Raw genomic sequence first — 14,353 nt, 5'->3', positions numbered from 1 at the left:
TTCCAAAAGAAGATTCCCTGAGTAGAGGCTTTGTATCCCCACATGGTGACCATCTCTTGGAATCAGATTTTTCTTTACCACAATAAAGGACTGTTCACAGAATGTCGTTTCCCACCAAAAGGAATGTTTTCCATGCCTTATTTCTCTTTCATTTAAGGCTTTTTCCTCCGTTTGGAAGCTCATTTGGAGAGCCAGCATGGTGTAGTGGTTAAGAGTGGTGGTTTAGAGCAGTGGAGTCTGATCTGGAGAACAGGGTTTGATTCCCCACACCTCCACTTGAGCAGCGGAGGCTAATCTGGTGAGCTGGATTTGTTTCCCCACTTCTACACATGAAGCCAGCTGGGTGACCTTGGGCTAGTCACAGCTCTCTTAGAGCTCTCTCAGCCCCACCTACCTAACAGGGTGTCTGCTGTGGGGAGGGAAAGGGAAGGTGATTGTAAGCCGGTTTGTTTCTCTCTTAAGTGGTAGAGAAAGTCAACATATAAATGCCAACTCTTCTTCTTCTTCATTTGCATGGACATCATGCCAAGTGACCCAGAAACGAAGGCAGAGCCCAGACTTTGAAGCACCAGCCTGGAATTGCCTCTTTCCGCCAGTCCTTGGCAACGCTGAACTTTTGAACCTCATGGACAGCTCAGCTCACAATTTAAATGCCTGGAGGATGGGGACGACCCCTTTGCAGCCCCATAACATTGGACCCCCTGTCCCAAAGTTCACCAAACTTTGGTGACCATCTAAGGAGAGTAGGAGACTCTACCTCCCAAAATGCCCCCCAGGAGCTTCGGAAAAAATCCCCATTGACTATAATGGGCCTGAACTTTTTGGGAACCCGAAAATAAGCCGAAAACCCATATTTACCGGTATGGGTATTCAGCTTATTTCGGGATTACTGAAAAAAATCAGGCTGAAAAAACCCCAAATTTACCAAAAATCTTTTTTGCTCGACCTTAGTTGAATGCTAATCTATCAAACAAAATGCCTTGCAAGTAGAAGCGTTAGCACAGAGAGAGGTTCTTAGCTACCCCTTCTCCTGCAGTACTAATATTCAACTGGAAGGGAAGTTTTAAGAAAGAGAAGTACTTATATTTTTAACGTTCATTATAATAAAGAGTTATGGAGAACTTGAAACATAAGTAGGTTCCCGCTGTGTCAATTTTGCATTTGTTTAATGAGTCATGTTAATACTTTGCTTTACTTCTGGGTGGTTCCAGATTTCTTCAAGTCAAATCCTATTGCATTGTCTATTGGATGTCCCAGCCTGTTGATTTTATTGACTTATTCTGCGTCATCCACCTTGAGTCCCAGTGAGAAAAGCAGACTATAAATATCTTAAGTGAATAAATAAATAATATGAAAGGGATGGGAGTAGGGTTGCCAGGTCCCTCTCTGCCACTGGTGAGAGGTTTTTGGGGCGGAGCCTGAGGAGGGCGAGGTTTGGGGAGGGGAGGGACTTCAATGCCATAGAGTCCAATTGCCAAAGTGGCCATTTTCTCCAGGTGAACTGATCTCTATTGGCTGGAGATCGGTTGTAATAGCAGGAGATCTCCAGTTAGTACCTGGAGGTTGGCAACCCTAGATGGGAGCCAGTGTGCAGGAGAGTCAGTCCAGTGGGATTCATCTTCAGTCTTTTCAGATAGAGTGTCACCAAACATTAGGCACACACACATGGGCATTTTTTCCCTACTCTCTCTTCTTTTCTCTCTTTCTTTGTCTCTTCTTTGAGAAACACAACTGAAACGATTACAACAAAAGACAAAAGTGCAGCATGTTTCCCTAAGTGGAACAAGTGACCCATTAGAGCAGAGGTGGGGAATGTCAGGCCGGGGGTTGGGACTTTAAGGCCCGTGAAATCATTTGGTCTGGCCCTTCATGGGTTCTGGCAGATCTCTAGCTCAGAAGGATCTAAGACTGACCATCTTCCCTCTTTGTCTCTGGCTTTCCTGCCAACTTACTTCATACCACCTCAGGACCCATTTTAAGGTATAAATATTGGTCCTTTGGCCATTCATAGTGTGTGTGTGTGTGTCCTGAATCCATACATCCACCCCCACTTGAGTATGGACTCTTTCTTTTGCTCCTGGAAATGCTGGTAATTTTCCTTGTCAGCACTGCTTTCCCTGGACATCCCTTCAAGACTGGTAACTATCATCCTTCCCTGAAACCCTATCCAACTTCTCACCTTTTCTCTTGTATGCTTTCCATGTGTATGTTCATTGCTTGAAATATATTTTTTATTTTTATTATTATTCTTCAATAAAACCTGTTTCAATTATTCAACTGCCTGCTCATTTAAGGGTTATCACCAGGGACAATCCAGGTATACATCGATTATTGATCCCAGTTACCCCCTCTTGCTGTCTTTAACCAGTCAATTCCCCACAACTTAAATGGAGACTGCCTGCTCAAGGTAACATAAGTGTTGGAGTTAAAAACAAAATCCTAGGCTAAGCCCTAGTGAGATCTTGGTACAAATTCAAAATTCAAGTCCAGCAGCTCCTTAAAGCAACACAATTTCCGGGGTATACAAAAGATCTGGGGAGGGATGGTGGCATAGTATAGCCTGATCTCGTCAGTTCTTGGAAACTAAGCAGGGTCAGTACTTGGATGGGACACCACCAAGGAAGACCCTGCAGAGAAAGGCAAACCACTTCTGCTTCTCACTTGCCTTGAAAGCCCCTTGCTGGGGTTGCCATTAGTCAGTTGCAACTTGATGGTACTTACATACATACATATACGATGCAATAGAATCATAGAGTTGGAAGGGACCACCAGGGTCACCTAGTCCAACCCCCTGCACAATACAGGAAATTCACAACTACGTTCCCTAAATACCCCCAGTGCCCAGAAGATGGCCAAGATGCCCTCCCTCTCATGAACTGCCTAAGTTCATAGAATCAGCATTGCTGACAGATGGCCATCTAGCCTCTGCTTAAAAACCTCCAGGGAAGGAGCACTTACCACCTCCAGAGGAAGCCTGTTCCACTGAGGAACCACTCTAACTGTTAGAAAATTCTTCCTAATGTCTAGATGGAAACTTTTCTGATTTAACTTTAACCTGGGGCAACAGAAAACTACTCAGCACCATCTCTATATGACAGCCCTTCAAGTACTTGAAGATGGTTATCATACCCCTCTCAGTCTTCTCCTCTTCAGGCTAAACATACCCAGCTCATTCAACCTTTCCTCATAGGACTTGGTCTCCAGACCCCTCAAAATCTTTGTTGCCCTCCTCTGGACATATTCCAGCTTATCTACATCTTTCTTAAATTGTGGTGCCCAAAACTGAACACAATACTCTAGGTGAGATCTGAGCAGAGTAAAGCGATATCATCACTTCACGTGATCTGGACACTATACTTCTGTTAATGCAGCCCAAGACTGCATTTGCCTTTTTAGCTACCGCATCACATTGCTGACTCATGTTCAGTGTTTGGTCTACTGAGACCCCAAGATCCTTTTTGCACACACTACTACTAAGACAAGTCTCCCCCATCCTATAATTATGCATTTGATTTTTCCTACTTAAATGCAGAACTTTACATTTATCTCTGTTGAAATGCATTTTATTGGTTTTAGCCCAATTCTTTAGCCTGTCAAGATCATCCTGTATCCTGACTCTGCTTCTACTATATTTGCTACCCCTCCCAATTTATTGTTTGTGGCCAAAGGTCATCCCAATCTGTCATACAAAACCCAGTCATAAATAATACCATTAAAACAGTCTGACCAAAAAAAGCTAGTAATGAAATGCATTAAATACCCTGATTAAAAGTAGCTTTAGCCCGGATTTTCTTGGCTGCCAAGGAAAGGAGTGACGCTTTATAGGAAAAAACTGGATCGGCTTCTGAGATGAGAAAGAGCAACTTCTCTGGATCTAAAAAAAGATTTAGTCCCTTTAGAAACACTGCAAGAAATTTAGATCTGGGCTCTGTATAAAGAGGACAGATTAAAGTGTAATTCATGTGGTCCTCTGGAACTGCAGCTCCACAAATACATAGATGAAAGGCCTGTGGTGTTTGGGAGTAACGTCCAGCTAACAAAGCTGTTGGTATGGTTTGAAACCAGAGTGAGGTAAAAGTTATTCTGAGATTGTGGAAGGGGGTGCTGACCAGGTATGAAGCTCTGACATTATGCCTTTTAAACTGTTTAAACCATGGTGAGAATTTGGACTGGGAAATATATATACAAAAGATCCAATGAAGTGAGCTTTGACTCACAAAAGCTTATAGCCTGGAAAATTGTGTTGGCCTTTAAGGTCCTACTGATCCATCCTACTATTACAAATGAACATGAGTACCTACCTGAAACAAGTACAAATTCACTAATTAAATACAGACCAATTCTAGAATTGCACTTTGTTCCAGTAAAACCTAAGAATCTCATGCCACCTTAAAGACCAAGAGATTTATTATAGTATTAACTTTCACCTACTTCATCAGAGGTGTGCAGTGAATTCTTAGTAGCTGTAGCTACACACATGGATATGGAAGGGAAATTGTGAACAATCAGGTTAAGAGTCCATGAAATGCAAGAGACACATCTTGGACACTCCTATGCAAAGCTCAAAAGTACAAGATAAACACAGTGACCATTCCCAACAGCTATAATGATGTCAATTTTGGTCCTGATTAATACAATCAAATCTCCTCTTAAATTGTAGTTCAGCAATGATTTCTACTTCAATAAACCTTTTCATCTTTGAGTCTCCACATACTCCTTTTTGTTTATAAGGAAGGAGAGTAATTGTAACGGTCATTAAAAATGCATTGTACCATGGAGTTATGATGCCTTGTGATGAATTAATAAGCTCCTCTGTGACAGCCTGGCTCATCCGAGCATGGTCTTCTGCAGTTGCCACCCTCCAAATGGGCAAGATCAACAGCTGCCCATGCGTACATATTCTCTGTACTGCCCCCTACCTTGTGGCATGGCTTGCCTGAGGAGGTCAGAAAGGCTTCCGCATTCACGTGGTTCTGCTAACTGTGTGAAGCAGAATTATTCAGAAGGTCACTTTTATAAAGGTAATAGGGCTATATTATAACAGAAGGGTTCAGGAGAGTGCGTTAATGAGGGAATGAGTCTGTAATGTGCATACAGTATGTATTATCAAGGTTTTTTGCATTGTTTTCTACTTATGTAATATTTTCTGTATTGCTTAATGTATCATGTCTAATACTCTACGAGTCCTCTAACAGGCATGAAAGCCTTTTGTTGTTGTTGTTTGTGAGTGCAAGACTGCCAATTGAATGATGAATGTCACAAATGAAGGTGTGAGTATTTTTATGTTCTTATGACCCCTGTATTGTGTTACGCAGAAACAAGTTGGGGGGGGGGTCTTGACCCTTCTCTGCTTTGGCTATAAAATGGCCTCTCAGTTCAGATCAAATGAAAGAATCCTGCTGCGGGGCTGGCAAGGGCTGGTGACAATTTAAAAAAACACACTGCAGCCAATTACAAAACAGTGTTTTCAGGGGGGAGGGACTCATGCATGGTTCAGAAGCTCTGCATTTTCACTGGGGATGCATAATTGATCACAAGGTACTCCTGGAATGTCTTCGGGCTGGGGAGCCCCTGTGCATGTTTTGAGAATTCGACTGTAAATACTGTGCAGTTAGAGAGCAGCAGATCCAGCAGAAACAGACCAGGAATAAGCAGCATGAGTCACACTTGCATGAAGACTGCGAAGACTCAACTAAATGTTACATGTGACCTGAGTCACACTTGCAGCACATATCACCTCAGGGAACTCTCATTTCAAAGTGTTGTGGAGTTAGTTTCTGCTCACAAACATGGCAAGGGGGAGGAGGGATTGAGGCCTTCCCTCCTGTGCCATTTTCTGAAACCAAAATACCCATGAGGTGGCCTGTTTGTCCCACACTGGGGCTCCACATGTTACAGTCAGTGCATGTGGAACCCCACAGTGGGGCGAGCAGCCCTTTCTCACACCAATTTGGTGTGAGAAAACAGCGCGGGAGGGAAGGCCGACCTGACTTGGGTCACATGTAACATTTAGTTGAGCCCTGAGTCAGAGTCAGATGGCATCTCCTTTGTGGATTTTGTTTCCGTTTTCATGTATCTCAGAATACTTAGTCAGGATAAGCAGCTGCACAATATTTGTCACAAGAAAGCATGGATAGGCCAATGGATGTATGGCACAGTGGTATGACGGCAAAACAGAAGTGGCAGTTGACAAAAGGATAGCTCAAGGTTTTAGGGATGACCAGATGCTCCTGCTTCATTTTGTTATTGTTGATTCTGCCTTGTGTTATTGTTGATTCTGCCTACTGGACTTCTGGTTTAATGTAGAAATTGTCTGAACTTAACTGAAGAATTTACGCATGCACAGCTTGCCAGTTTTCAAATTGCTTTTTTATTTTTCCTTTGAAGGTTACTGGTACTTGTTTTTGCTGATTAAATTACAGCACAAAACTATTTTTGTGCAGTGTTTTAATCAGTGCATGTATGTGCTTTGATAAGGACAATATGTGAACTGTGAATGTTCAATAGCCAGAGCAAAGTCTAGAGGTTTTAAAAAGGAAAAATTGTAGATCATTAACATTGCATATGAGATCTGGGGAGAAATATGGACCGAGCAAATGCTGTAAGCATGCTTAACACCCACCCCAATCTCCAAAGGAGTGAGCCTAAGTTCAACTTTAAAGGCAGCCTTACGGCTCCAGATGTGCCTTCAATAACACATCGCAAGCCAAGATGTAGCTGAGAGTTGTTTATGCTCCACAGCTAAGCAGAATTCTAAAGGAACATCTTCCTTTTCATATGTATGAAGATCTTTATTACAAATCCTGCAGGATTTCAAAGATGCCTTAGGAGATAAGATCTGTAAGAACTTTTTAAAAACCATATGTTTTGGGGCTGGAACCATCACCTTGTCAAATTTCGAGGAACACTGTGTCCAGTAGGAAATAACAGACACACATTTAAAATTCATAGACTGTTTTTCTGATTAATAATGCACACATCATTCTCATTTTAAAATCTGTTTCAGGAAACAATTGAAGTCTTCCGTTCCATTTCGAAGATTTTTTTTTCTTTGAAGAATACTGTTTTGAAACCTAGAGTAGTTTTCCCACAGATCTAAGCTTTCATTATCAACACTGTTTAGAGTTTTCCTCCTTGATTTCTATTTTAATTTGAAGCACTATTAAGCTTCTTCAAACTCTCAGCTAAACACCTTGCAAAACAATATTTCCAGAGCTGTCATTAATATATGATTAATGAAAATCTGGGTTTCACAATCCTCATAAACCGGCATCGGTGTTATTTGGCTTTGAAACTGCAAAACTGTGAAAGACTTTAATGATGCTATTGCAAAAATGTTACCAAGCAATTAAATGTTGTCGTTTTAAAAAAATAAATAAATAAATACTAAATATCACATATTTGATCCAAAAAGCATATCAGCCCATGAGTTAATTGTTTCTGCATGAGCACACAAATATATATATATATATATATATGCTTATATCCTACACTTAATAAATTAGCTTACTTTCCTAAAAAGCGGGGTCATATTGACCTGAAGAAGTGGGGAGAAATGATAAAACTTTGTTTTCAATCTAATCAACAATTAGGGTTGCCAACTGTGGCTTGGGAAATTCCTGAAGATTCAGGGGTAAATTCTGGGGAGGGAGGGAGCTCAGCAGGGATATGATGCCATAAAGCCCACCCTCTGTAGCTGCCATTTTCTCCAGATGAACTGTTGGATATCAGTTGTAATTCTTGAAAATCTCCAGACCACACCTGGAGGTTGGCAAACCTAAAAAACACTGTCCTTTCGATTATTCATCATCCTTAATGAAGTCAATTGCCCTGTGGTGTTTCATCCCTTCTTCATTTTTTTCTTGTAATTTGCAGGGAACATTGGGTTCACATCATTGCTACTTTAAAACATTAAAGACAGATTAAGATGCTTAAGGACAGATGGACACACATTCTAGCTGTATCTGAAGAAGTGAGCCGTGACTCATGAAAGCTCATATCCTGCCAGAAATTTTGTTAGTCTTTTTTTTAAATATATATTTTTATTATTTTTCAATAATTACTATATATATCATTTGACAATACATCCTATATACCAATCTTTGAATCAATAAACAATTAAAGAATTATTAGGTGTATGTCTTCAATATTAAATATAATTAATTATAGTTAACTTCCCCACTGACTTCCTCCCTCCCTTCAAATATCTAGTATCTCCTTTGTGTTAATATTTTCTAATCCTTATAAATCATTATTTTAATGTTATACTTTCCCCTTATTTAATACGTTTCACTAAGCAATAATAATATAATATTAATAATAGAGAAAAGAAAAAGAAAATCATTTTAAAAATGAAAACAGAGACATAACAAAACTCATTAGCATAATTCTCTCCAGTCACTCATCTCTGTCCTAAAAAATGGAGTAGATCTTAGAAAGCTTTGTATACCCCCAAGTAGAAAATTAAGTTGATATCATTTTTCCTCTACCCCCCTTTCCCATTTAAGAGTCAAATTGGTATTCTTCCGGCTTTCTTAACCCTTCTTTTTAAACTTTTTCTTCTGTCCAGAGTTTCTGTTGCCATCTGCATGCTTTCTTGAGGTGGTCGCCTGTTTGTGACAATCTTTACCCATTGCTCCTTGGGCTGTTGATTCTTCTTTTTGTATACCTGTAGTCTGGTCTGACAGCTCATTATTTCTTGTCAAAAAGTTTTTGATATCTTCCAACAAATTGATGGCATGTTTAGCTTGTTTGTAAGTGAAGGTAAGTTCTTGTGGTAACAGCCAGCTGTATTTTATTCCCTTTTTTCTCAGTGTCTCAGCAAAGTCTTTATAGATGGCTCTCTTTTCAATCAGGTGACGAGGAATATCTTTGAGAATTATTAACGGTGTATCACCTACACTTAAATGATTCTCCAAATGAAGTTTCATAATGATATTTTTCATCCTGATGTCAAAGAAAGAGACCAAGATCACTCTAGCTGTTGTTTTCTGTACTCGAGTTGAAAAGGGAATTCTGTATATCTTGTTTATTGCATCATTTAATTCTTGTTCATTTAAATGAAATATATCAGCAAGTGATCTTATGATGGTCTCTCTTGTGCCCCCTAGTCTTTCAGGCAAATTGCGTATGCGCAGGTTAGATTCTCTCTGTTGCAGGTCCAAAACAGCTAGTTGGTCCTTCACTCACTCTTCCTGGAGACATAATGCTCAATTTGTTGAGCTTTTTGACTCCTTTCAATTCTTCAGTATTGTTTTTAACTGAAAGTTCCATCTTATTCATGCCATTTTTCATTACTGTAATTTGATCTTTCATTTCCTTGATCTCATTTATTATGCCATCAAGTTTTTGAGTAATAGTCAAAGTCATTTGTGTAGCTGATTGTTCTTGTAGCATGGAGACCTGTTCAAACTTCTTCTGTAATAATTCAGTTTGAATGGCCAACATTTCCTGTATCTTTTGATAATTACTTTCCATGATTGTCTGTGGCTTCTATATTTTCCAAACTGGTAAGTTAAATGTAAGCAGGCAGCTCAGTGCAAAAAAGCTACTACTGTCGCGGTCCGTACCGTTAAGGTACCCAGCTCCTAGAATTGACCCCTTCCTAAAAAGTGATCTGTATCTATTCAGCCAGTTACCCATTAAGCAGGGATCAACACTTTCCATCTCTCACGAGATAGACTTTCTATTGAATTGTTCCAGTAAAAATATGAAAAGAATATTTGAATAAAAATACTATTTATTTCACATAAAGTATATGCATGTAAACAGTTACAGAAATAAAAACTATATTAGTTAGTTCAACAGGAACAATAATGTCATTTTATGTATGCAAGCAATATTAATAATATCAACAATCTCTATGACTCTATATGAGAGTTTCTCAAGTATATATTTCATTCAAGAAATTAGGGCTGTTGAATTAAAAAAAATTCGGTATAGTTCAGATTCGGCTGAATTTGGCCCATTTAGATTCGGGAAATGCCAAAGTCCAAACTCCCCCACTTCGGGTCCGTGCAATTCGGCAGGAATTCAAAGTTTGGGGGAAAAATTCGGCCGAATAAAGCCATTAAAAACACAACCGCGCTTTTCTGCGGCTCTGGGGGGGGCATTTTTGGGGGTAGAGGTCCCAAACTTTGAGCGGAGCTTCAAAGGACGCTTCTTGAAAGACCCCCCAAGTTTTCTAAAGATTGGGTCAGGGGGGGCTGAGATATGGGCCCCGAAAGGGGTCCCCCCACTCTTAATGTGCATCTCTGAGCAGAGCTTGCCGCCCACACACAAAGCTCCCAGCCCCGACAAACAGCTGATAAGTTTGCAAAGCATTGCAAAACAACTGCAAGCAACACGACTGCAAAAGCAACACAACCTTGTAAGCAACACCTTTGCAACTGTGCAAAGCAACACCTGACACCTGGGAGTTTGCAAACCATGGAAAGAGACAGAGGCAGCTAGCTATGCATAATTTCCCCTTTTGCATGGGACTCCAAATGCATTCTTTAAGTCACCATTTGAAAACAAGTTTTGAGCAAGCATCCAAATAGACCTAACCGCTCTTATGAATGAGGGAAAACCTGAATACACACAACTGAAACCCCCCCTCAAACCAGGGAGAGAGAGACTCGAGGGGGAACACACACCCCAGGCAGAACCGGCAAAAGCCCCCTTTGGCTTCCCCCCCACCCACAGAAACTGCTTCCTCCCCACACACACACAGACTCTGCTTCCCCCACACACACACACACAAACAGGAGAAAAATTATAGATTAAAGCCCCCAAAGGGGTCTTACTGTGGCTGTCTTCTGTTCCAGCAGGAGGGGCTGGGAGGAGGACTGGGTAATCCAAGACGTTTCCATATCTTGGGACCCCCTAACGCAATGTTTACAAAACTTGGGTGGTCTCTTAAAAAGGCTTGTCTGAAGCTCCGCTCAAAGTTTGGGATCTGCACCCCCAAAAATGTGCCCCCTGCAGCCACAGAAAGAGAAAAGGGGGGGAGCCAATATTTCTGCCCCCACTGAACCCATCTTTACAAAACCTGGGTGGTATCTTAAGAAGGATTGCCTGAAGTTATGCTGAAAGTTTGGGGGCTGTATCTCCAAAAAAGCGCCCCCTGCAGCCACAGAAATGGAAAAGGGGGGAGGGAAAAGGGGTGGAGCCCATATCTCAAGACCCCCTGACCCAATGTTTACAAAACTTGGGGGGTATCTTAAGAAGGCTCATCTGAAGCTCCACTGAAAGTTTGGGATCTGTACCCCCAAAAATGCGCCCCCTGCAGCCATGGAAAGAAAAAAGGGGGGAGCCCATATCTCGGGACCCCCTGACCCAATGTTTACAAAACTTGGGTGGTCTCTTAAGAAGGCTTGTCTGAATCTCTGCTGAAAGTTTTGTGTCTGTACCCCAAAAAATATGCTCCCTGCAGCCACAGAAAGGAGTGAATGTGAACAAGCACCCCCACACACACACACACGATTTCCCTCTCTCTCTCTCTCTCTCCCCAGCCGAGTCGCACATCAGCTGATTCCTCCAGTACTCAATCCTGACTGATTGGCCAGAAGAAGACCCAGCTTGGCCACCGATTGGCCGGGGGAGGAGAATGCTGCTTACTGACGGTTATGCTACTTACTGACGGCCGAATTTTCCGGATTTATTCGTGAACTCCCGAACTCGCTGAATTCGCCCCCCCCCCGGTTGCCCTCCATTTTTGAGTTCGGTTCGTCCCGAACTAAAAACCACCGAATCAGGGGAAATTCGGCTGTTTTTCAGTTCGGGACGAACCGAATCAACAGCCCTACAAGAAATAATACAGTTTACAGAAATCTTGTAAAATAATGGTTAGTGCATTGAATAAGTTTTCTAATTCATTCTATGTAAATATAAGACATACTTTACCCAGTTATGTCATTGCAGAGTTTCTGTAAGGAGGCTATAAGTTCATTTTAGAATAGTTAGATTTCCTTCAGGTATCCTCTAAGTATTATTCTGTTATTTCAATGAGAGATCTCTTTGGTTCCATAGTTTCATGTTAGAGCTGTTACTATAGCTCTTACATCAGTCTGTGACTGAAGGCATTAAACCATAGAGTCTCTATATGTTTGAGATTATAAAAGATTCTGTGAAAACCATACTCAAAGATGGCTTTACTGTATAGCTGTATAGCTAAGAGCTATACTGTAATTAATCAGTATTTGAAGCTATGTGTAAAGCTTAACATTATGTGTAGAGTATAAACTCTATTCAAGGCTGGTATTACAACAAAATATCCCCAAAACAGCAGAAATGATGCTGTTGAGTATAATACCTGATACCATAGTGAACCATATACCTTTTTTGATGTATGCTACTACCGCCGCCAGAATGGTATATGCCAGGAGATGGAAAATGACGGATATACCAAATAAATCAGAGTGGATTGAAAAAATGATGGAATTAGTAGAAATGGCAAAACTTACGGCGTCGATAAATCAAAAGGACGATAATGAATTTGCAAAAGAATGGGAGGCATGGTCTAATTATTGTAGCTGTGACCTTTAATGATATGAAATGATTTTAATAGCAAGTTACTAGCCTTGAGCTTAATGCAGTCACAGGTGTTCCAGGTGTTCCAATCTATGAAATGACATCATTTCTATAACATATTTCTGTCCTCATGAAGCCTAATGGGACATGCTTTCATATCAAAATCCTGTTCACATATGATAGCCCATGACACTAAGTTGTTCGAAGACTCTGGCTTGGCTTTGGAGCTTGTTCCAGGAAGTATACCAGGAGTTGTGAGACAGTGGGCTTTCCGTCGCTCCCACTCTATGATTAAAGAAGGTAGGACTTATTTTGCTGCTATACTGAGCGGGGCACATCCGGCCCAGCAGCCCACTATGATTTCCTGTCTTCCTAGAGAGGCCACTTCTTGAATGACAATGTGGCTGGAGGACTCTCCTAAGGTAAAGGAATGGAGAATCGAAAGCGAAAGTTTTCTCCTCTCCCCTTCTATGCCACAGCCGCTGATTCATAGCTATTTATGCCACTCAGTTCTTTCCAATTGATTTGTTTGCCTGCTAATTCAGTTTTTAGTTTAAATAGATAGTCTTTTTAGTCGGAAGATCACTTAAAATCCTGGGTGAAGGGGTGCAGAGTCTTTAGCCGATTTTAAAAAATTCCAGTCATTCAAAATCGGATTAGTTGACAAAAGGAGTTCATGTAACTTACTTGGATGTTGGAAATCGGGGTTCTCTGTTATTAGCTTGTTCGATGTTCGGTATGAGATAGAGGAGATCACAGTCTAAATCCATGAGACGTTCTTGACGGTGGAGTTCCTCCTCAGCCTGGCGGGACTTCAACCGACCCTCCTCCACATCAAACAGCTCTTGTGGGAGGGGGGTGGGAGTCAAACCACTCTTCTTTGGCAGCAGGGCGTTGCCTGCATTCCGATCCACTATTTAGGATCGGAGTCGGGGCTTTTTTTTTGGGGGGGGGGCGGTTCAGAACGCCTCTTGGTTCCCTCGAGAGATCTCGGGGGACATCTTGCTGGGATCAGCTCTCTACTTGAAGTCTCCAGAAATTTTGTTAGTCTTTAAGGTGCTACTAGACTCTTGCTCTTTTCTAAGACGTTGTTGAAGGATATGTAGTCTCTAAGGTATATCAGTCCCAGGCTGTGAACAGCTTTTGAGTGTCAAATGAATTGGATCTGGAAGTTCACAGGAAGCCACTGCATGTGCCACAACCCTGGTTGCGTTCTAGAATAAAAAAAAAAGCTTTGCTTTAAGAGAGCTCCTTTCAGATTAACTCATTTTTATTGTGTGGTTGGGAAGTTGTGCAGATCCAAATGAGCATCTGTGTGAATGTAGCCCGCTTAAAAAACTGATGCAAATCACAATGGGGAGCCCTGAGCATTTGGGAGAAGGCTTCTTCCTGCTGCTTCTCACTTCTATTCTAAAACCAGGTGCAGGTGTAGGTTTTACACCCAGCTTGGAGGACACAAATACACATAGATAACTAAGGGATCATTTCTAACAAAGTAATGAGACTCCTAGGTGGATTTGAAAAGATTACTGAGATCAGGGTACTGTGCAAAACAGAGAGAGCTTTTATTGAACAGAATAAGCAATACATTCAAGCCACCTCAATAATATCCAAGCATCCAGAATTTTTTTTAAAAAAAGAATGCCCACAGTGCGTGTGTTAAGTGCTGCCAAGTCGCAGCCAACTTATGGTGACCCCCATATAGGGTTGCCAACCTCCAGGTGCTAGCTGGAGATCTCCTGCTATTACAACTGATCTCCAGCCAATAATCAGTTCACCTGGACAAAATGGCCACTTTGGCAGTTGGACTCTATGGCATTGAAGTCCCTCCCCTCCCCAA

This window comes from Euleptes europaea, chromosome 9 (genome assembly GCF_029931775.1).
Source record: "Euleptes europaea isolate rEulEur1 chromosome 9, rEulEur1.hap1, whole genome shotgun sequence".
Taxonomy (NCBI): domain Eukaryota; kingdom Metazoa; phylum Chordata; class Lepidosauria; order Squamata; family Sphaerodactylidae; genus Euleptes; species Euleptes europaea.
The sequence above is the reverse complement of the archived record's forward strand: the minus strand, read 5'-3'. Positions refer to the sequence as shown.